This window comes from Protopterus annectens, chromosome 7.part0 (genome assembly GCF_019279795.1).
Source record: "Protopterus annectens isolate FY-2018-M chromosome 7.part0, PAN1.0, whole genome shotgun sequence".
In the NCBI taxonomy this organism is placed as follows: Eukaryota; Metazoa; Chordata; order Ceratodontiformes; family Protopteridae; genus Protopterus; species Protopterus annectens.
In genome coordinates, this window is record NC_056739.1 from 381,732,805 (window position 1) to 381,755,613 (window position 22,809).

General features: G+C 45.5%; 1 protein-coding gene across 1 annotated transcript in view; it reads left to right on the forward strand.

Moving 5' to 3' along the window:
* Positions 1-22,809, forward strand: part of LOC122805960 (suppressor of tumorigenicity 7 protein homolog) — an 861,860-nt gene that overhangs the window by 816,886 nt on the left and 22,165 nt on the right. The window lies entirely within an intron of this gene.

The window sequence follows — 22,809 nt, forward strand, 5'->3', positions numbered from 1 at the left end:
TCATGATGAGATCTAAAGGGGCACTCTACTCTATTTCTTTCGTGAAAGAACTTCTGGATATTATTTTGACAAATAATTTCATTATGTTCAACAAGGAAATTTACTTGCAAAAGGCAGGTGTGGCAGTGGGCTCCCCTTGTGGTGCGAGTTTTGCCAATTTTGTTATGGCTTATTGGGAATGTGAGTTTATTTTCTAAGTGAGTCAAGTAAACGACAAATACATTTTTTTACTAGATATTTGGATGACATATTTATTATTTTTAAGGGGGGGGTGAAAGAGAAGCTTTCAAACTTATCCAGTACTTTAATTCCACAACCAATTTCCCAAAATTCACATTTTCATATAATCAAGAAATAATTTCCTACTTGGATGTTGAGCTAAGAAAAGATAGAATTTGTGGTAGTTATACTGCAAAAAAATTTAAAAAGCGTACGTATTCTAATTCTTACATTTTTCGAGTGTGCACCCTCACCATCAAAAATGCTCAGTTGTCAAAGGACAACTTGTAAGAGCAGCAAGGATGGTAACTTTAGAGGAGGAATTTTTAGCAAATTGTGCAAATTTGAGGAGAATGTTTTTGAAACCCGGTTATCCGGATGGTTTATCAACTGATTTAATTTCTGAAGTTCAATATAAATGGAGTTCAGGAATGTACAGACCTATTCTAACCAATAGGATGATTTTTTTCCCTCAGGACAATGTAATAAACTGTGCCATAGAGGTACATCATTTCCCTCTTATTAGTGATGAAGTGGTTACTACTAGGACTAATCATTTAGTTGACCCGTTTTTGAGTTTTATAACCATTTACAGTTTAGATGGGACAAATCTCATTAAAATCATCACTAAGAAGTTGAGAATTCTTACTGATGATCTTAGTATTTCAACTAGAGTAGGTGAATGTCATAGGATGACATTTAGAAGGGATACTAATTTTAAACAACAGTTAGAAAAGAATATTCATAGTATTCCTAAACATCCAGGCATGCTTGTGTGAAATGTGTACATATTTTATACATTTGGATTTGGGCAGCTCTTTCACAACAAATGGTGTGACGTTCAGAACAAAGGGAAGATTTAATTGTAATTCCATAATGGTAACTTATCTTGCTAAGTATCAGGAATGTAGTGCATACTGTGTCGAGAAGACAGGAAATTTAAAGAAAGAGTATATGAACATTTGTACAGCATCAATAGGGAAAAATCTGAAAATGCCTTAGCAAAACACATTGATCAGGCACATTGATCAGATGGTTGTTGACAATAGGGGTGGTCCAACCAATCTCAACTTGGAGAGACTTGAATTACTCTGGCAGGTTTGTTTAAATGCCTGTTCCCATCCAGGCTTAAATGATCTTGTGTCTATTTTGTGTTTGCTTAAACTTAAATGCTTTATTAGGTAGGTTACTTGTGTCCTCATTTACCATGTCTGGAATGGTTCTTTCAGTGGCCTTACATATGAGGCTGCTCAGACTTAAGGGCCTGTAGTTACCCATATCGGTGGTTGGACCTTATTTGTGCAGGGGAAAGACTGACGCCATCTTCTATTCCTTGAGTGCAAAACTTGACTGCAAGCTTCAGTTGTAAAGTGATTCAAGTGGATCAGAGGGGTCATGTTTCTTGCTATTTAGTAAGCATCCTGGGATGTTATGGGGCCTTTTGATGCAGTGTTTTTGGCCTTGGAAAGTGCACTGACGCCCTCTTCCTTAGTAATGGTTGGGGAATGTGGTATGCACTGTTTCCTTTAGACCAGCTGGGGGAGTGGGGGGAGAAATTTGAGGTGAGCCTGTGAAAAACCTACCAAATGGGTGTTGCCATTTACAATAAGTTCTGTGTGTTGTTGCGTATTTCCCTTGAGGTTATGGACATAGCAGTAGGAAGGTTTGTGGTTGTCCTTTACCTGAGAAGCTACTTTTTTTTTTCAGAATTAGCCTTTGAAGTATTAATTGACCTTCTTAGCTGCCTATTTAGATTGGTCGGGGGGATTTAGTATATTGGGCTTTGTTCCTCCTATACTTGGCCAAGACTTTTTTTCTCTTGGTGTACAACCAATTAATGTTGTGATTCCACCAGAGTGCATTGTCTTTTGAGTTTATATTATTCTACATATGAATGGTCACATCTCTCTCTATACAGCTATCACTATGGCTGTAAAAGGTGCACAGTGGTTTCACCTTCGATAACCACATCGCCACAACAGTCAGGAAATCCTTCTATGTGGCACACCTCATCATTAAGGGCTTTTCATCCAGAAAAAAGGAGGTCATTGTCCCACTGTACTCATCCCTCATTAAACCCATCATAGAGTACAATGCCCCATTTGTTATATACCTCACAAGACATTTGCAACAACTGGAAAGGCCGCAGAAACACCTCACTAAAATAATCACAGGCCTAAAGCAGATGTCCTATGCTGACCGACTAAAAAAACTCCAGCTATCCTCTGTCGCATATTGTCTACATAGAGGCGATCTCTGCTTAACATACAAGGCCATGTCGAACCCAGAGCTGTTGGACATGCTACACTTAAAGAAATCCCAATCCATCAGAGCCACATGCTCCAGGGACCTAAACATTGTCATTACAATGAACAAAGCATGCTGGAGGGATAGGTGCCTGACCCAGAGACTCCCCATACTCTGGAATAGACTGTCCATACATGTCAAGAAGAGCGCTTCCTTGGCCCTCTTCAGAATTACCTTGACGGCTGGATGGGAGATAGGAAATTTACCCAAGGGATCACATCAGTCGCCCTGCTAGACAGGGGTCCAGAGAAGTAAATATCGTGGGAAGAAATAGCCAGGGAATTGTTATGGTTAGGCCTGTATAGGCCCTAGGACTGATAACCTAGTACCAACCTATGAACAAGGATTTTATAAATAGCTCAGCATATGCTATTGTGTTTACTGGGTTTGAAGGGGCTTGGAATTTAGCCCAGGTGTTGCTTAGTAGAGGTTAGCTTTGGAATAATTCCCAAAGATTTTTGTTTTCGCTTGTTCCCCATATTTAAAAAATTAGTGAATTCCATGCCTGGATGGCTAACTACACCCCTGATATAGTTGCCCTGTCTGAAGCCACAAAACCGTGACAATGATATCCTCCCACATGGATATAATATTCTTAGACTAGATAGACAAAAGAAAAAAGGGGGTGAAGTGGCCCTTGTATATTCAAACCATCTTACTCTTTCAAGTCTAAACCAACACCCTCGCCCTCCTCCTCACCTGCTGAACTCCTGGCAGCTAACTTTATACTTAACATTTGCCTGGAGGAACGTACAGAAACTGTCGAGATGTTCATCATGTTACCCTGCTTTAGTCATCACACTTATCCTGCCATCAGGCGGTCCCGCAGTTGGCCCGAATTCCAAAGTCTTGGTCTGGTGTCGGTTGCTGTCGCTTCTTCCCTGACGTCAGGGCGCCAGGGGTATATGAGAGGCATCCGACGCCATTTTCTTCAGTCTTTCTTGCCGCGCGGTGCCCGAAGCAGAAGCAGTTCGCAAATGCCGGTTGGCCGACACCTGAGATTTTCGAATAGAGTTTCAATCCGAAGTCTTCAAAGCTAAGTACCCCGTTGGGGAACCTTTTCTTGCCTCAGCCCAATGTCAGAAAAAGTTAACAATTGCATTTCTTGTGGGAAGCAAATACCTCATAAGGACTTTAATTCTTTTTGTATACCTTTCCTAGGCCCAGACCACGACGTCACTGGTTGTCGGTTTTGTGCTAGGTTCAATAAGCGTACTATAAAGCGACGCTTTGATTTTGCACAACACTACTTCGGTAGGAAATTTAATTACACTATGCCGTCAGAGCAACCAACTACCAGCGTGCATAAAAAACGCAAAGATAAAGAAAGGCAGCCTAGATCCAAGCCAGACTCCGTGGCCTCGGCTGGGCCGGTCGCCGGTTCTCCTGTTTTCAGTGAGGCGCATACGCAGCCCCTGGCTACCGCTGAATTGGATCCCCAGACTGCTTCGGATTCTCCAGCAGAGAGTTCTAGGCTGACGCAGCCATTTTCTTTAGGCCCTACCGACAACATTGCAGAAGGATAAGCCGGTGCTGTAGAAACACCTTTGGTTTCTGAAGGTGTCTTCAGACCGACTACTCTCACCATAAAATCTTATGCTAAGCTTAAGACTCCTCTAAAACCAAAAAAGACCACACTTCAGTCTCCAGGTCACGGCCCTATGCCTAAGAAACAGATGCTTAAAATGACTGAAGATTTGATTTCTTTGATCAGGGTTTCCCAACCCCCCCCCCCCCAACAAAAGGCCTAGACAAGAGGAGGATTATGCCTCCTCTGATCAAGTGTCTGTTTCCTCAGGCTCCTCTGAGGAACAGGATTACTCCTTTCCCCCTTATGAAGATTCTGATGCAGAAGACTCCATTCCCTCAGTTTCTCCCCCTGAAGATTATTCCTTTGGGGAAACCTTACATACCATGAGGGAACATTTCCACTGGGAAGGTCAGGACTACTCCGACTCAAAGAAAAGGCTCCGAGAGTTTCTTTTACTTCCCCAGCACAGACCACTAGCTATCCCCCCAGATGTTCATCGTGCATACAGCTGCAGTCATTACAGATGGGTTATCCTGCTGTCAGGCGGGTCCTCGGTCGGCTGAATTCCAAAGTCTAGGTCCGGCGTCGGTTGTCGCTTCTTCCCTGACGTCAGTGCGGCAGGGGTATAAAAGAGGCAGCTGACGCCATTTTCTTCAGTCTTTCTTGCCATGCGGTGCCCGAAGCAGAAGCAGTTCACAAGTGCCGGTCGGCCAGCTCCTGAGATTTACGAAAGTATTTCAGCCGAAGTCTTCTTTAAAGCTAAGTACCCGTTGAAACTTTTCTTGCCTCAGACCGATGTCAGACAAAGTTAATAATTGCATTTCTTGTGGGAAGCAAATACCGCATAAGGATTTTCGCTCTTTTTGTATACCTTGCTTAGGGCCAGACCACGACGTCCCGGCCTGCCGTTTTTGTGCTAGGTTCAACAAGCGCACTATTAAGTGCCGGGTGGAGTTCGCCCTTCATTATTTTGGCAAAAAATTTAATTATATCATGTCGTGGGATACACCGATGCCAGTTTTAAGCAAAAGACGCAAAGACAAAGACCGACATCCGAGGTCTGCACCGAGTACTGAGACCACGCTTAGGCCGACTACCGGTTCTCAGCTCCTGACTACCGATGAATCTATTTTACCAGTGACTTCAGTACCCAAGGTCGCAGGCTCCTCGGTCTCCATTCCCACTGCACATACCGACGCCACTCTTGGCGGGGAAACTGAGAATTTAGTGAGGCCTACTATTTCTGAAGGCGTCTTCAGGCCTACCACCTTCTATATTAAATCCTTCACTAAATCTAAGGCTGCCATGAAAACTAAAAAAACAGGGTCCTCAGACCTCATCTGAAGGCCCCATGCCTAAAAAACAGATGCTTAAAATGGCTGAGGATTTGATAACTCTCATCAGGGGTTCTCAACCCCCCTCTGACAAAAGACCCAGACTGGAGGAAGACTACCCTTCCTCAGACCAGGCTTCTATTACCTCAGACCATTCTGAGGACCAGGACTATGCCTACTCCCCTTTTGAAGACTCTGATGCTGAGGAGTCTATTCCCTCGGTCTCCCCCCCCTGAGGACTACTCTTTTGGGGAAACCCTGCATACATTGAGGGAGCACTTCCACTGGGAAGGCCAAGATTACTCAGATTCCAAGAAAAGGCTCAGGGAATTTCTACTGCTCCCCCAGCATAGGCCCCTGGCTATCCCTCCTGTTTTAGATATTTTGGATGATGTGTACGCAGAAGCCAGTCTTAATCCAGATTCTTTACCTCCAGCCCCTGTTAAACCAGACAGGTATTACCGGGTTCCTGATTCTCACCAGTTCCTTTATAAAAGCCATACTGCTGACCCAGAAACAATTTCACAGGGTCCCAAGGGAATAAAGGCCTCTACTGCTAAAAACCCTTTACCTTCAGAGAGAGATTCCAGAGCGTTAGAAAGGTGGGGGAAAAAGGTGTATACATCTGCCTCTTTAACCATGAGGGCATTAAGCTGTCAATTTCATATGTTAAAGTACCAACAGTTTTTGTTATCTCAGCTGAAAAGCAAAATTACACAAATCGAGCAACCAGATTTGAAAGAGTTGCAGGATTTGTTGCATGGAGCAGAGCAAGTGGGTAAACATACCTTGCAGTGTGGTTTTGATGCTTTAGAGGCCTCATGTAGAGCCGCTGTAACGGGGTCTGTCATACGTAGACATGCTTGGCTCAAAAAGCAAACCTTACCAGATCATGTCAAAGCAAAGTTATTAGATGCACCACTTCAAAAGGTGTATTGTTTGGTGTTAAAGCTGAGTAGGTACTAAAGAAAATGGAGGAAAAAGCGAAATCTATGCAAACAGTGAAAGATTTCTTGCAGTTACAACCTCCATGCTTCAGCAGAAACTGGCCTTCAAAAAATTGGTCCTTTCCAGCCTCGGACAGACCTCAAAGGGGCTGATACAGACGCCCAAGGGGTAGAGGACAACCTCAAGGATCTTACACAGCTAGACAGTGGCAAGCACCAACCCCAAGAGGTGGAGAAGATAGATCACAGTCATTCAGAAAACAGACACAATGACTTCCCCCTATGCCTGCCAAACAAAGCTATAATGGCAGCAAATTTGGGCGGAAAACTGGCATTATTTTCAAAAAACTGGCACATTGTTACAAAAGACAAATGGATTCTGGACATTATAGACAGAGGCTACAGGTTCCACTTTCACACCCTTCCGAAAATGAGAGGCTTGCCAAACCTGCCACAAAATCAATGGGCAGAGGCACAAAGACAAATTTCCGCTCTCATGGATATGAAAGCAATTCAAGAGGTACCTGCAAAAGAACAAGGTCAACGTTTTTATTCCAGACTATTTCTGGTACCAAGGAAGGACAAAGACTGGAGACCCATCTTAGACCTATCCATCCTAAACACATAACTACAGGTGCCAAAATTCAAGATGCTCACATTACAGCAGCTTCTTCCCATGCTGGGCAAGGAGTCTTGGCTGGTAACGTTGGACCTCAAGGAGGCATACTTGCATGTCCCTATCAGACAAGATTGCAGAAGATACCTCAGATTTCTTGCAGGTTCAACCCATTACCAATTCTCTGCATTGCCCTTTGGCTTATCTACTGTGCCCAGAGTGTTTACGAAATGCCTGGAATCAGTAATTGCCTTCTGCAGACAACAAGGAATACAAATCTACCCATATCTGGATGCCTGCCTGATCCAAGCGAACAGCAAGGACATTCTATTGCAGCATCTGGCGTTTGTAATAAAACTTTTAAACTACCTGGGATACACAGTGAACAAAAAGAAATCAAAACTAATACCTTCTCAACAGATAATTTTCCTGGGTGCCAGCTTAAATACAACCACCCAGATGGCCTACCTCACGCCAGACAAACAAGGGCAACTGTCTCAATACTTCAACAAAAAGGCAACTTTCACCAGACTAACTGCAAGGAAAGTCCTGCAGGCTCTGGGATTCATGGCATCTTGTATCCTACTAATACCATGTGCAAAGCTGCATATGAGGAAACTACAATGGTACCTAAAAAACTTATGGTCTCAACACAGCCACAGCTTGGAAACAATTATACCACTCATTCTATGCCTTCAAAAGGAATTTTTGTGGTGGGCTCAAGCATGCCAAAGAAACACAGGTCTCCCTTTCTGTTTACCTCAAGCAACTCAAATCATCACAACGAACACCTCAGACTATGCCTGGGGAGCACACATGGCAGATCAATGCATTCAGGGAAAATGGTCCCAAAAAGAGAAGCACCTACACATCAACCAAAAGGAGATGCTAGCCGTGCAAAATGCTCTTATGACCTTCAGAGACCTACTCCATCCAGGCCAGCTATTGATAAGGACAGACAACACCACAGTCATGTGGTACAGAAACAAGGGGGAACTCATTCATACCCCCTGTGCAGGCAAGCCATGACCCTGTGGAACACAGCACTGGAATTACAAATTCAACTACAGACACAATTCCTGCCAGGGAAGGAAAACACACTGGCAGACAACTTAAGCAGAAATATGACAGACCCACACAAATGGAAGTTGCATCCTCAAGTCTTCTCAAAGATAACTCAGGCATGGGGACAGCCAGACATAGATGTATTTGCTACCCACAGAATTACCAGTTGGAAAAATTCTGTTCAAGGACCTATCATCCACAGGCCTGGAAAGTGGACGCACTCTCTTTCAATTGGACAACATTGACAGTCTATGCCTTCCCGCCTCTTCCTCTACTGATCAAAGTTCTATTAAAAGCCAGAGCAGAGAGGCCACAAATGATTCTCATTGCTCCAGACTGGCCACGACAGCACTGGTATCCTCTCCTAAAGAGCCTGACACACTCACCATCATGGATCCTACCTCTAGTTCCTCTTCTGTTGTCCCAGCACAACTACAAAACCCTTCACAGCCAGCTGAAAACCCTGAATCTAGCTGCATGGAGAATACCTTAATTTCCCAACAGACTCTCCTCTCCAAGGAGGTGCAGGATGTCATCTTGGAGGCCAGAAGACCCTCTACTAGAAAAGCCTACTCCGCCAAATGGAAACGATTTTGTTCCTGGAATCAAGAAAAGGGCCAGAATCCTTGGGTAATAAATATACCTCAAATTTTACAGTACCTAGCTGAGATGTTAAACAGTGGCCTTTCCTTCTCCTCCATCAAGATCCACGCTTCAGCCATTTCTGCTCAATACAATACAGATCCTCCTTTATTCTCACATCCTCTATTAAGGCAGTTCCTCAGAGGGGCAAAAAATATAAAACCCCCACGGAAATCACCAGTCCCAGCTTGGGACCTCAACTTCGTATTGGAAAAGCTGACCCTGCCTCCCTTTGAGCCGGCTTCTTCAACAGAGCTACAATACTTGTCGTGGAAAACAGCCTTCCTTCTGGCTATTACCTCAGCATGCAGAGTTTCGGAGCTACAGGCCCTCATGGCTGTGCAACCATTCATCATTTTCCATCAGGACAGAGTTTCCTTACGAAGCACAACCCTACCTTCATGCCAAAGGTAGTATCCAGTGTAGCTTTGAATCAGACTATTCATTTACCTACCTTTTATCCAAATCCACAGAACAAAGGGGAGAGACTACTACATTCCCTGGATATTCACAGACAACTTCGTTATTACTTGGACAGAACAAAGTCATTCAGGAAATCTGAGCAGCTCTTTGTGTCCTATGCTACAGGTGCTCAGGGAAAGGCGATTTCCAAACAGACAATTTCAAAACGGATATCCCACTGCATACGCTTTTGTTATTCATTTCATGGAAAATCTGTGCCTGTATACATCAGATCCCACTCCACCAGGGCTACAGCTACCTCTGCAGCTTTCCTCGGGGGGGTCCCTACCAAGGACATTTTGGAAGCAGCTACTTGGAGTTCAGTGCACACTTTCTCCAAGCACTACCACCTTCCACTATACTCAAAATCTAGAGCGGGCTTTGCCACAGCAGTCCTGCAGGGCATCCTAGCCCCTCCTAGCTCCACTTGGTGCCTACCACCCTTACTTAGCTTTGGGATTCTACCCATCTGTAATGACTGCAGCTGTATGCACGATGAACATAGTACAGTTTTGTACCTACCATAAATGTAGATGTTCGAGTGCTCATACAGCTGCAGTCCAGGTTACCCTTCCTCCATCCCCTCTTAGGACAGGCCTTATGACAAACACCTTTATCATATAACCTTTTTGGGGTATTCTTTTATGGTGTATTTGCTTGCAACTACTGTTGTTTGATTTGCTTACATTGCATGTTTGCATAATATTATGTTTTGCCTTCCTTCTGGGGGCACCTGACATCTGGGGCAAGAAAAACTGAAGAAAATGGCGTCGGCTGCCTCTTTTATACTCCTGCCGCACTGACGTCAGGGAAGAAGCGACGACAACCGACGCCGGACCTAGACTTTGGAATTCGGCCGACCGAGGACCCGCCTGATGGCAGGATAACCCATCTGTAATGACTGCAGCTGTATGAGCACTCGAACATCTACATTTATGGTAGGTACAAAAATGTACTTTTTAGACATTGTGGATGATGTTTTCTTAGAATCTAGTCTAAATCCAGATTCTCTGCCTCCTGCTCCAGCCAAACCAGATAGATACTGTAGAGTGCCTGACTCACACAAATTCCTATACAAAATCCCTGTTGCTGATCCAGAGACAATTTCCCAGGGTCCCAAAGGGGCTACGGCTTCTATGGCTAAAAATCCTGTACCCTTTGAAAGGGACTCCAGAGCACTAGATAGGTGGGGGAAGAAGGTTTACACCTCAGCTACTCTAGCTGTGAGAACACTAAATTGTCAATTTCACATGCTTAAATACCAGCAATTCCTAATGTCTCAAATAAAACAAAAGATGGGCACGCACCCTCAACAGTCTGAATTCAAGGAAATGCAGGATCTGTTGCATGCAGTTGAACAGGTGGGCAAACATACTTTACAATGTGGTTTTGATGCCTTGGAAGCTTCCTCTAGAGCAGCTGTTACTGGGTCTGTTATACGTAGGCATGCTTGGATGTCCTTCAAGAATGCAACTGCAGTCATAACATATGGGTTGTCCTGCCACAGGCAGCCCTCGGTCGGCCGGATTCCAAAGTCTGGGTCCGGCGTCGGCTGGTGTCGCCTCCTCTCCGACGTCAGAACAGCTGGAGTATAAAGGCATCGGCCGACGCCATCTTCCCCAGTCTTTCTTGCCGCGCGGTGCCCGAAGCAGAAGCAGTTCGCAAGTGCCGGTCGGTCAGCTCCTGTGTTTTCAGTACCGAAGTCATCTAAAAGCTAAGTACCCCGTTGGGGAACATTTTTTCTTGCCTCAGCCGATGTCAGAACAAATTGAGAAAGTTAATAATTGTTTGTCTTGTGGTAAACAAATACCTTATAAGGACTTCTATTCCTATTTCCTAACTTGCCTGGGCCCAGACCACGACGTCTCGGCCTGTGCTGCCTGTGCTTGCTTTAATAAGCGCACTCTCAGGCGCCGGGCAGAATTTGCCGAAGATTTTTTCGGCGAATCTTTTGCTTATATCATGCCGTCGGAACAACAGACTACTCAATCTTCCAAAAAACGAAAGGACCGGGACCGGCATCCTCGGCCCGCGTCCTCCACCGATACTCCTCCTAAACCCTCCGCGAGTGCTTCGGTCCCTTCGGAAGCGGTAATTCAACCGCTCCAGGCCGACGACACAGCGTTAACTCGTCCTTCGGTCTCGGAGTCTACACCGGTGCCGGTTGTTGACTTTCCTCCAGAAACCGAAGTTCTGGATCTACCCGACACCATTCCTGTGGACAAGGTTACTCCTGCACGTGGGGCAGATAGGCCTCCTGTATCTATGTCCATCAAGGCCTTTGCACGTGCTAAGGCCGCCAGCCAGGCCAAGGCCCATCCTAAACCCACTGCCCAGGCCCCTTCTTCTGATAAACAGATTGTGTCTCTTGCTGCAGATCTTATTTCTCTTATCAGGGGGTCTCAGCCTCATCCAGACAGAGGTTCTCAGCCGCCTGCAGAGAAAAGGCCCAGAACTGAGCAGGCCGACAACCTCTCTTCAGATGAAGCCTCTGGGGATTCTGAGCATTCAGATACCCAAGAAGAATCCTTCCAGGCCTATGAGGACTCTGATGCTGAGGAATCAATTCCCTCTGCCTCTCCTCCAGAGGATTTTTGGATTCGCTCGTGAAGTCCTACACTCTATGAGGGAGCATTTTAAATGGCAGGGTCAGGAATTCTCTGATTCCAGGAAAAGGCTACGTACCTTCCTCAAGCTTCCCCAGCACAGACCTTAGCTATCCCTCCAGTTATGGATGTCCTGGATGATGTTTTCTCCGACTCCAGTGCTAACCCTGATTCTCTCCCTCCTGCTCCTGTCAAGCCAGACAGGTATTATAGGGTCCCTGACACCCACAAACATCTCTTTAAGGCCCATTCTGTGGATCTAGAAACTATTTCACAGGGCCCCAAGGGAGTGGCTACTTCCACAGCCAAGAATCCACTGCCAGCGGATAGGGAAGCTAGGTCCCTGGAGAGATGGGGTAAAAAAGTTTATACCTCTACCACCCTGGCCATGAAGTCACTTAACTGCCTTTTTCATATGTTTCAGTACCAGGATTTTTTACTGGATGATTTACAGAAAAAGCTAGCCTCTCCTGAGCCTATTGATAGAAAGGCATTGCAGGATCTAGTACATAACACTCAGCAGGTTAGCAATCATTTTCTTCATTGTGGTTATGATGCATTGGAGGCTTCATGTAGGGCAGCTATGACTGGGGCTGTTATACGTAGACATGCTTGGTTAAAAGAACAGCCACTGCCAGACCATGTTAAAGTAAAGTTACTTGATGCACCTCTGGAAAAACAGAAGCTTTTGGTGCTAATGCACAAGATGTGTTGAAGTCCATTGAGGAAAAAGCTAAATCAGTACAGACAGTCAAAGATTTCCTCCAGGTTCAGCCACCCAGATTCAGCAGGAATTGGCCTTCAAAGAATTGGTCCTTTCCAGATACTGACAAGTTTCAAAGGGGAAAAAACAGGCGTGCCCGAGGTAGAGGGCAATACCGAGGCTCCTACAGGGGCCGCCAATGGCAACCACCAAATCAAAGAAGTGGCGCAGGCAGTCCAGCTGCACCACAAGGACAACCACAATGACTTGACTTTCATACCGCCTACAAAGGCTCAAAGAGAAGCACCTTTGGGCGGAAAATTATCCTTATTCTCAAAAAACTGGCATATCTTAACCAAGGACAACTGGATTCTTTTAATAGACAAAGGTTACAGATTCCACTTCCATACTTTACCAATAAGACAAGGCATGCCAAACCTGCCACCTCATCAAAGGGCAGAGGCACTCATTCAAGTTTCAAAGCTGTTAAATATAAAAGCAATAGAAAAGGTCCCTCCACAGGAACAAGGCCAGGGATTTTATTCAAGACTGTTCCTTGTTCCAAGAAAGGAAAACAAATGGAGACCTATACTGGACTTGTCTACTCTAAATACTTATCTCATTGTGCCAAAGTTCAAAATGCTGACGTTGCAGCAACTCCTTCCCATGCTGGGCAAGGGGTCTTGGCTGGTCACTCTGGACCTCAAGGAGGCATACCTGCATGTCCCAATCAGGCAAAGCTGCAGAAGATACCTCAGATTTCTTGCAGGGACAGAGCATTATCAATTCTCAGCATTGCCGTTTGGCTTATCTACTGCCCAGAGTGTTCACGAAATGCCTGGCATCAGTAGTGGCACACTGCAGACTCAGGGATTCAAATATACCCCTACCTGGACGACTGCCTCATACAAGCAGACAACAAGCAAACCTTGATAGCAAACTTGGACTATGTCATTCAATTACTACAGGCCTTGGGATACACAGTCAACATTCAGAAATCAAGACTTCTGCCATCCCAACAGATAATTTTCCTAGGAGCCAAACTGGACACAAAAACACAGATGGCTTATCTCACAGAGGAAAAACAACAGCAGTTACCAGAGTACTTCAAAGGCCTAGCAAAGCTCTCCCAGCTGACTGCAAGGAAAATCTTGCAGGCCCTGGGGTTCATGGCATCTTTCATTCTTCTGATACCTTTGGCAAGACTTCATATGAGAAAGCTGCAATGGTACTTAAAAAGCTTATGGTCCCAACACAGCCAAAGCCTAGAGGACGTAATCCCACTCATTCCATGTCTGCAAAGAGAATTTTTTGTGGTGGGCTCAAGCAAGTCAGTTAAACAAAGGCATGTCTTTCAACAAACCTCAAGCAGGTCAAATGATTACAACAGACGCCTCAGACCATGGATGGGGGGCGCACATTGAGGGCAGATGCATTCAAGGTCAATGGACACCAAGGGAAAGGCATCTGCACATAAACCAAAAAGAGATGTTGGCAGTGATGCATGCAATCGAGGCTTTCGAAAAATCACTTCAACAAGGACATTTGCTAATAAGGACAGACAACACCACTGTTTTGTGGTATATAAACAAGCAGGGAGGCACTCATTCTTATCCCCTGTGCAGACTAACAATGATTCTCTGGGAAAAATCCCTAAGTCTGAAGATACATTTGCAATCTCAGTTTGTGCCAGGCAAGGACAATGTACTGGCGGACAAGCTGAGCAGAAATTTCTTGGATCCACACGAATGGATGCTGCATCCTCACATTTTCTCATAAATAACAAGGACATGGGGAAGACCGGACATAGATCTCTTTGCTTCTCACATGAATCATCGCCTGGAAAAGTTCTGTACAAGGACCCACCATCCTCTAGCCTGGAAAACAGATGCTCTCTCCTTCAGCTGGAGGTCCCGAACAATTTATGCATTCCCTCCTCTACCACTGCTGAACAAGGTGATACTGAAGATCAAAGCAGAACAACCAACAGGCATTTTGATAGCTCCAGACTGGCCAAGACAGCACTGGTACCCATTGCTGTTGAGCATAACTCGGACCAAACCGTGGCCTCTGCCCCTATGGCCTCTGCTTCTAACACAACACAATTACAGGACGGTTCATCAAAACCTGAAAACATTGCATCTGACAGCCTGGAGGTTACCATAACTCCTTCCGATATCTCTTTCCAAAAAAGTTCAAGAGATCTTACTGGAAGCACGCAGACCTTCCACCAGAAAAACCTATTCAGCCAAGTGGAAGAGATTCATCATCTGGAATGCTAACAGGGGTCAGGATACAACAGTATTGAGTATACCTCAGATACTGGAATACGTGGCAGAAATGTTTCATACTGGTCTCTCATATTCTTCCATAAAGATTCATGCCTCAGCAATCTCAACAAAATACAATTGTGATCCACCTGTGTTTTCACATCCTTTGCTAAGACAGTTCCCAAGGGGGATAAAGAATATCAAACCTCCCAGGAAACCGCCAGTACCTGCATGGGACCTCAACTTCGTCTTGGAAAAAATGAACTCTTCCCCCTTTGAACCAGCAGCAACTTCAGAAATGCAATTTCTTTCATGGAAGACGGTTTTCTTATTGGCAATCACATCAGCAAGAAGCGTCTCGGAGATACAGGCACTCATGGCAGTACCTCCTTTCCTCATTTTTCATCAGGACAGAGTCTCTCTAAGAACCAATCCTTCATTCATGCCAAAAGTAATCTCCAGGGTGTCTCTAAATCAAGCCATTCACCTGCCTACTTTCTTCTCCAATCCTCAAAACAGGGGGGAAGCACTGCTGCATACTTTGGATATACACAGGCAACTACGCTACTACTTGGACAGAACTAAGGCCACCAGAAAGTCTGACCAACTGCTTGTAGCTTATGCTGCTGGAGTACAAGGAAAAGCAATCTCCAAACAAACAATTTCCAAATGGATTGGACACTGCATCAGATTCTGCTATTCCTTTCATGGAAAAGGTGTGCCAGCCAATATTAGGCCACACTCCACCAGAGCTATAGCCACATCCACAGCTTTCCTAAGAGGAGTGGCTACAAAGGACATTCTAGAGGCTGCTACATGGAGCTCCGTGCATACATTTACCAAGCATTACAACCTGCCTTTATACTCCAGATCCCGAGCAGGCTTTGCTTCGGCAGTCCTGCAGGGCATTTTAGCTACACCATCACTTTCTTAGTTCCAACCACCCCCAGCTTGGCTATGTATTCAACCCATATGTTATGACTGCAGTTGCATTCTTGAAGGACATAGTACAGTTTTGTACCTACCATAAATGTAGATGTCCGATAGATATGCAACTGTAGTCGGATTCTCCCACCCTCCTACCCCTCTGCAACCTTCCTTATGGGTCCACTATGCCTATTCCTATTAGCTGGGGGTATCTCTATGGTGTATCTGTTTATTACTGTTGTGTATGTCTGGAATTTTTTATCCATTCACCAAATTTTGCCTTCCTAGGAGGGCACCTAGCATCTGGGGCAAGAAACACTGAAGAAGATGGCGTCGGCCGATGCCTTTATACTCCAGCCGTTCTGACGTCGGAGAGGAGGCAACACCAGCCGACGCCGGACCCAGACTTTGGAATCCGGCCGACCGAGGGCTGCCTGTGGCAGGACAACCCATATGTTATGACTGCAGTTGCATATCTATCGGACATCTACATTTATGGTAGGTACAAAACTGTACTTTAAAGGAACAATCTCTGCCTGATCATGTTAAAGCAAAGTTACTAGATGCACCCTTACAGCAGGATGTCTTATTTGGGGTTAAAGCAGAGGAGGTTTTAAAGAAAATGGAGGATAAGGCAAAATCTATGCAGACGGTCAAAGATTTCTTACAGGTACAGCCCCCACACTTCAGCAGAAATTGGCCAACAAAAAATTGGTCCTTTCCAGCTTCTGACAGACCACAGAGGGGTAAATTCAGGCGCCCAAGGGGCAGAGGACAAGCACAAATCCCTTACAAACCTCACCAATGGGGCACTGCAACACAGAAGGGAGGAGAAGACAGGTCCCAAACTACCAGAAGGCAAACACAATGACTTAAACCTCAAACTGCCAAGCAAAACTCTCTTGGCAGCTCCCTTGGAAGGAAAATTAGCACTTTTTGCAGACAACTGGCGCATCGTCACAAAGGACAAATGAGTCCTAGACATTATCTCACAAGGATACAGATTCCATTTCCACACCTTGCCAAGGATAAAAGGAATGCCAAACCTGCCACAAAATCAAGGGGCAGAGGCACAAAAACAAATTACAGCTCTCATGGACATGAGAGCCATTCATCTGGTACCTACACAGGAGCAAGGCCAAGGATTTTACTCAAGGCTCTTTCTAGTCCCCAGAAAGGACAATGCTTGAAGACCCATTCTGGACCTTTCAATTTTAAACACCTTCTTGCAAGTACCCAAATTCAAGATGCTAACACTACAGCAGCTTCTTCCCATGTTGGGCAAGAAAGCATGGCTAGTAACGTTGGACCTCAAGGAGGCATACCTGCATGTCCCTATCAGACAAAATTGCAGAAGATACCTCTGTTTCATTGCAGGTTCAACCCATTACCAATTCTCTGCACTGCCCTTTGGCTTATCTACTGCGCCCAGGGTCTTCACAAAATGCCTGGCACCAGTAATTGCATACTGCAGACAAAGAGGAATTCAAATATACCCATAACTGGACGACTGCCTCATCCAAGCAGAAAGCAAGGACATTCTCTTACAACACCTGGCTTTGGTAAAACATCTTCTAAGTTACCTAGAGTACACAGTAAATGAAAAGAAATCAAAACTAGTGCCCTCACAAAATATGACATTCTTGGGTGCCAGCTTGAATACAACGGCCCAGATGGCTTATCTGACGCCAGACAAACAACTACAATTAACTCAATACTTCAGAACAATGGCAACAAAGACCCAACTCCCTGCAAGAAAAATTCTGCAGGCCTTGGGCTTCATGGCATCTTGCATACTACTAATACCATTTGCAAAACTGCATATGAGGAAATTACAATGGTAACTAAAAAGCGTATAGACTCAACACAGCCACAGCTTGGAAACAATGATACCTCTGCCTGGGGGGCACACATGGCAGGACGGTTCAAGGCATATGGACTGCAGATCAAAGGAATCTGCACATCAATCAAAAAGAAATGCTAGCTGTACAAAATGCTTTGACAGCCTTCAAGGACCTCTTACATCCAGGACAGCTTGTCATAAGGACAGACAACATCACAGTAATGTGGTACATAAACAAGCAAGGGGGTACACACTCCTACCCTCTATGCAGGCAAGCAATGACCTTGTGGAACACAGCGCAGGCTTACCAAGTTCAATTACAAGCTCAATTCCTGCCAGGAAAAAAGAACACATTGGCAGACGACCTAAGCAAAAACATCATGGATCCCCAGGAGTGGAAACTGGATCCACAAGTATTTGCAATGATAACTCAAAAATGGGGGCGCCCAGACATAGACCTCTTTGCCAGCCCCCAAAACTATCAACTAACAAAATTTTGCACAAGGATTTTTCACCATCAAACTTGGAAAGTGGACTCACTCTCATTCAGTTGGAAAATGCTGACAGTATATGCCTTTCCTCCATTACCCCCTTCTCACAAAGGTACTGCTGAAAGTCAGGATGGAGAGACCCCAAATGATACTCATTGCCCCAGACTGGCCACGCCAGCACTGGTATCCACTATTAAGGAATATGGCCCAGGGCCCACCATGGATTCTACCACAAATTACCCTTCTGCTCACACAGAAAGACAATCAGATTCTACACAGCCAGCTTAAAATCTTAAACTTGGCTGCATGGCAAATCACCTAAGCAACCAGCCAGCTCCTCTCTCACAAGCTGTTATGGATGTTATTCTGGAGGCCAGGAGGCCCAGCACCAGGAAAGCTTACAAATGGAAAAGGTTTTGCGACTGGAACCAAGCTAAAGGCCATAATAACCTACAGCCTGACATACCTCAGATTCTGCAATATTTAACTGAGATGTTACACAAAGGGCTTTCTTTTTCATCTGTTAAAATCCACGCCTCAGCTATTTCAGCTCACTACAACACAGATCCTCCCTTATTTTCACATCCACTCCTAAGGCAGTTTCTCAGAGGGGCCAAAAACAATAGGCCTCCCAGGAGAGCACCAACACCTACTTGGGACCTCAACTTTGTTCTGGAAAAACTTACGCTACCTCCTTTTGAGCCAGCTTTCTCAGCTGACTTAAAGTTTATATCATGGAAGACTGCCCTGCTGCTAGCAATTACTTAAGCGAGAAGAGTTTCAGAGCTTCAGGCACTAATGGCAGTAGAGCCTTTCCTCATTTTTCATCAAGACAGTGTTTCTCTACGAACTAACCCCTCCTTTATGCCTAAGGTGGTATCCAGTGTGGCTCTAAATCAAAGCATTCATTTACCCACCTTCTTTCCAAATCCACAGAACAAAGGAGAAAGACTCCTACATTCCTTGGACATTCACAGGCAGCTACGTTACTACTTGGATAAAACTAAGGTTTTCAGAAAATCTGACCAGCTTTTTGTATCCTATGCTACGGCATCACAAGGAAAGGCTATCTCAAAACAGACCATTTCCAAATGGATAGGACATTGCATACGTTTTTGCTACACCCACCATGGAAAATCAGTTCCTGCTTGCATAAGGCCCCACTCTACCAGGGCAGCAGCTACATCTACAGCCTTCCTTAGGGGGGTGCCAACCAAGGATATTCTGGAAGCTGCAACTTGGTGTTCAGTACACACCTTCACTAAACGTTACCACTTACCACTTTATTCTAAGACTAGAGCTGGCTTCGCCACTGCAGTTTTGCAGGGTCTTCTAGCCTCCTCTAACCCTGTTTGACGCCACCTCCCATCCTTAGCTTTGGGATTCTGCCCAAGTGTGATGACTGCAGCAGGGTAACACGATGAACATAGTGCAGTTTTGTACCTACCATAAATGTAGATGTTCTAGTGTATACCCTGCTGCAGTCCAGGTTACCCTCCCTCCATCCCCCTCTGACCTAAGACCTTTCTATACCTTAAAATCTGTTACAACCTTTGTGGTGTATTTGCTTATAGCTGGAGGGATATTTTGTTTATGCTACACTTTTTATTATTGGTACTATCTACTGACCACCATTTGGGGGGGGGGGGCACCTGACATCTGGGGCAAGAAAAACTGAAGAAAATGGCGTCGGATGCCTCTCATATGCCCCTGGTGCGCTGATGTCAGGGAAGAAGCGACAGCAACCAATGCCGGACCAAGACTTTGGAATTCGGGCCGACTGCGGGACCGCCTGACTGCAGGATAACCCAAGTGTGATGACTGCAGCAGGGTATACACTCGAACATCTACATTTATGGTAGGTACAAAACTGTGCTTTAGGTATAGCAGGTACCGTTCAGGAGGCCACAGAAGCTAGGGCAGAAAGCTTGTCCGTGGATATTTTGCAAATTTCAGGCACCAACGAAGAGGGGGAACCCCAGCTCACAAAAGACGTCCAGATAGGTCCTTCCACTACTTCAGAACAGTCGGAACCTAGGCCCTATGCCCTCCAGGCCTACCCTTTCTCTAAAAGGAAACAAAAGACAAAACTTCTCACTTCCCCTCCAGAAAGTCTGCCTGATTGGCAAGCTTTCTCCCAGAGCTAATTTATTGCTTTCCTGGCCCTTATGCCTTCTGTGCCTGTTTCCCCTCCAGGAAGTCCTCCATGCCACTGCTATTACAGCGAGACAATATCTCACTCCTGGGTCATATGACTTCCATTTTACCCCATGTTGCCATTGGCAAGACTTCACATGAGAAAACTTCAGTGGTACCTGAGGTCCACATGGACCCAACACTCTCATCCCTTGGACCACAACATTCCCTTCTTTCCATGCTTAAGGAAGGAGATCCTTTGGTGGTTGGACCAAGTCTTCCTCAACCCAGGACTTCCTCTACAACCTTTCCCACCAGTCCAGGAGATGTACACAGATGCCTTGGATCTGGGCTGGGGAGCTGCTTTGGACAGCTTGAAGGTGCAAGGCACCTGGACAGACACCTTCAAGTGGGAGCACATCAACATCAGGGAAATGAGACCAATCATAGGTTCATAGGTTCATAGGTTCATACTAGGCTATCTGCCCGAGGGCATTTACAAGCCTAGCCCATAGTTTTGTGGCTTACGCCACCCCTTTAGTATGGGGAACTATACCCATTATTTTGCTGTGCCTCTGTTGAGCAGTGACACTGAGGTAATCCCTGGGGTATATCTGCGATCTCCCATCCATTGGTCAAGATTTCTCTTGAACAAGGCCAGCGAGGTGCTCTGCCTCACATATACCGGGATTTTATTCCACAGCATAGGGAGTCTTTGGGTGATGAATCTATCCCTCCAGCACGTCCTATTAATAGCCGTGTCGAGGTTTAAGTCTCCCGCCCTTGTGGCTCTGACGGATCTAGATTTTTTGAGGTGAAGCATATTCATCAAATCTGGGTTTGACATGGCCTTGTATGTTAGGCAAAGGTCACCTCTGAGCAAGTGTAAGCGACTGAATAGAGCTGGAGTTCTTTCTGTCGGGCAGCATAGGACAGATGTTTGAGACCCTTTATCCTTTGGTGAGGAACTTTTGTGGCCTCTCCAGCTGCTGCAAGTGTCGGGTCAGATACATTCGAATGGGGCATTGTACTCAATCATTGGTCTGATGAGTGATGAGTATAGGAGACTATGACCTCCCTTGATCTAGATGAGAATCCCTTCATGATAAGGTGGGCAATGTAGAAGGTCTTCCTAACTACTTTAGCTACATGGGTGTCGAATGACAGACTACTATCAACCTGGGTCCCCAGGTCCCTGATAACTTCTTCTGTACTCAGTGGATTGCCACCTATTTGGTAGCTAGGGGTAACCTTGTTTTTCCCAAGGGTATGACTATGCATTTTGGCATTTAACTTTAGGCCATCGCTCTCGCACCCGTTCTCCGCTTCCGCGAGACCCTTCTGAAGGATATCTGTGTCAGATGTGTTTTCTACTATGGCGCCCAGTTTGCAGTCATCTGCAAACTTTGTCAGCCATAACCCTCCTGTGTTTGCTTGTACTGGAAAAGTAGATGCCAAACAAGAGTGGGCCTAGGACTGAGCCCTGTGGTACACCACTTGTGACAGGCTTTGAGTCTGACATGGCGCCAGCAACTCTGACCCTGTGGGTTCTGTCACTCAGCCAGTTTGCAACCCATCTTGTGATGTATGGGTTAACATTTAAGCTGATGAGTTTTTCAATGATACCCGAGTGGGGTATTGTATCAAAGGCCTTCGCCAGATCGAGGTAGGCTGTATGGACTGCCTTTCCTCATCAATGGCTTTGGTGACTGTTTGAAAAGTCAACCAAGTTTAGAAGGCATGATCTGCCTTTGACAAAGCCAAACTGGGATGGATCCAAAGTCTGCAAATTCCCTATGTCTTTATTTATGAGGTCCATTATGATCCTCTCCATGGCTTTGCAGATAAGGCTTGTCAAGCTAATGGGCGGTAATTTCCAGGGTCGGTGGAGGCACCGCCTTTGTGAAGTGGGACCACAGTTGCAGTGCGCCACTCCTGGTGCGTATCCAGAGGTAAGACTATGATTAAACAGCTGTCCTAGCTGTGGGTTTAATTCCTCGTTGAGTTCGTGGAGCACACAGCCGGGACACCATCAGGTCCCATGGATGCTGTGTTTTTGCTTTGGAGAGAGCAGTTCTCACTTGGGCGTTGGAGATGTTTGGGGGCTGCAATCGCTTGGTATAGATATCTCTCCTTTTGGGGGAGGGGAGAAGTTTGCACTGAACCTGTCAGCCAGTATGTTGGCAATGTCTGTAGGATCAGTAATCTTCACATCATTTTGAACTAGTTCTGAGCATATCTGGGAGTTTCCTCCCAGGTTTCTAACATAGCTAAAGAAGGCCTTATGATTGTCTTTTGAGTCTTTAGCTATTTTTCTCTCAAAATTTGCTTTGGATGATTTTATGAGAGCTCTTAGTTTTTACTTATAGTGATCAAGGGTGTCTTACCTTTTAAGGATTTTGCTCTATCTTGTAGTAGCTTCCTCCTTTTGTTGTAGAGTTTGTTTATGGCTGGGGTCCACCAGAGTGGACGCTTGCCTTTGGTACAAAGAGTCTTTGTTTTGCTTGGGATTGCCTTATCCATGCAGTCCTGCAGGTGCTGGTAGAAGGCATTTGTAAGTGATTCAGCGGCTTGAGTACTGTTTTCCGTCGGCTCGGGGCCTTAAAGGAGACCACACTAGTCTTTAGAAGTGTGAAGTCGGCTTCGAGAAGTTCTTTACTGTGGTCTTTTTATTTCAGGTGGGGTGGGATGAGGACCTCCAGCGAGATTA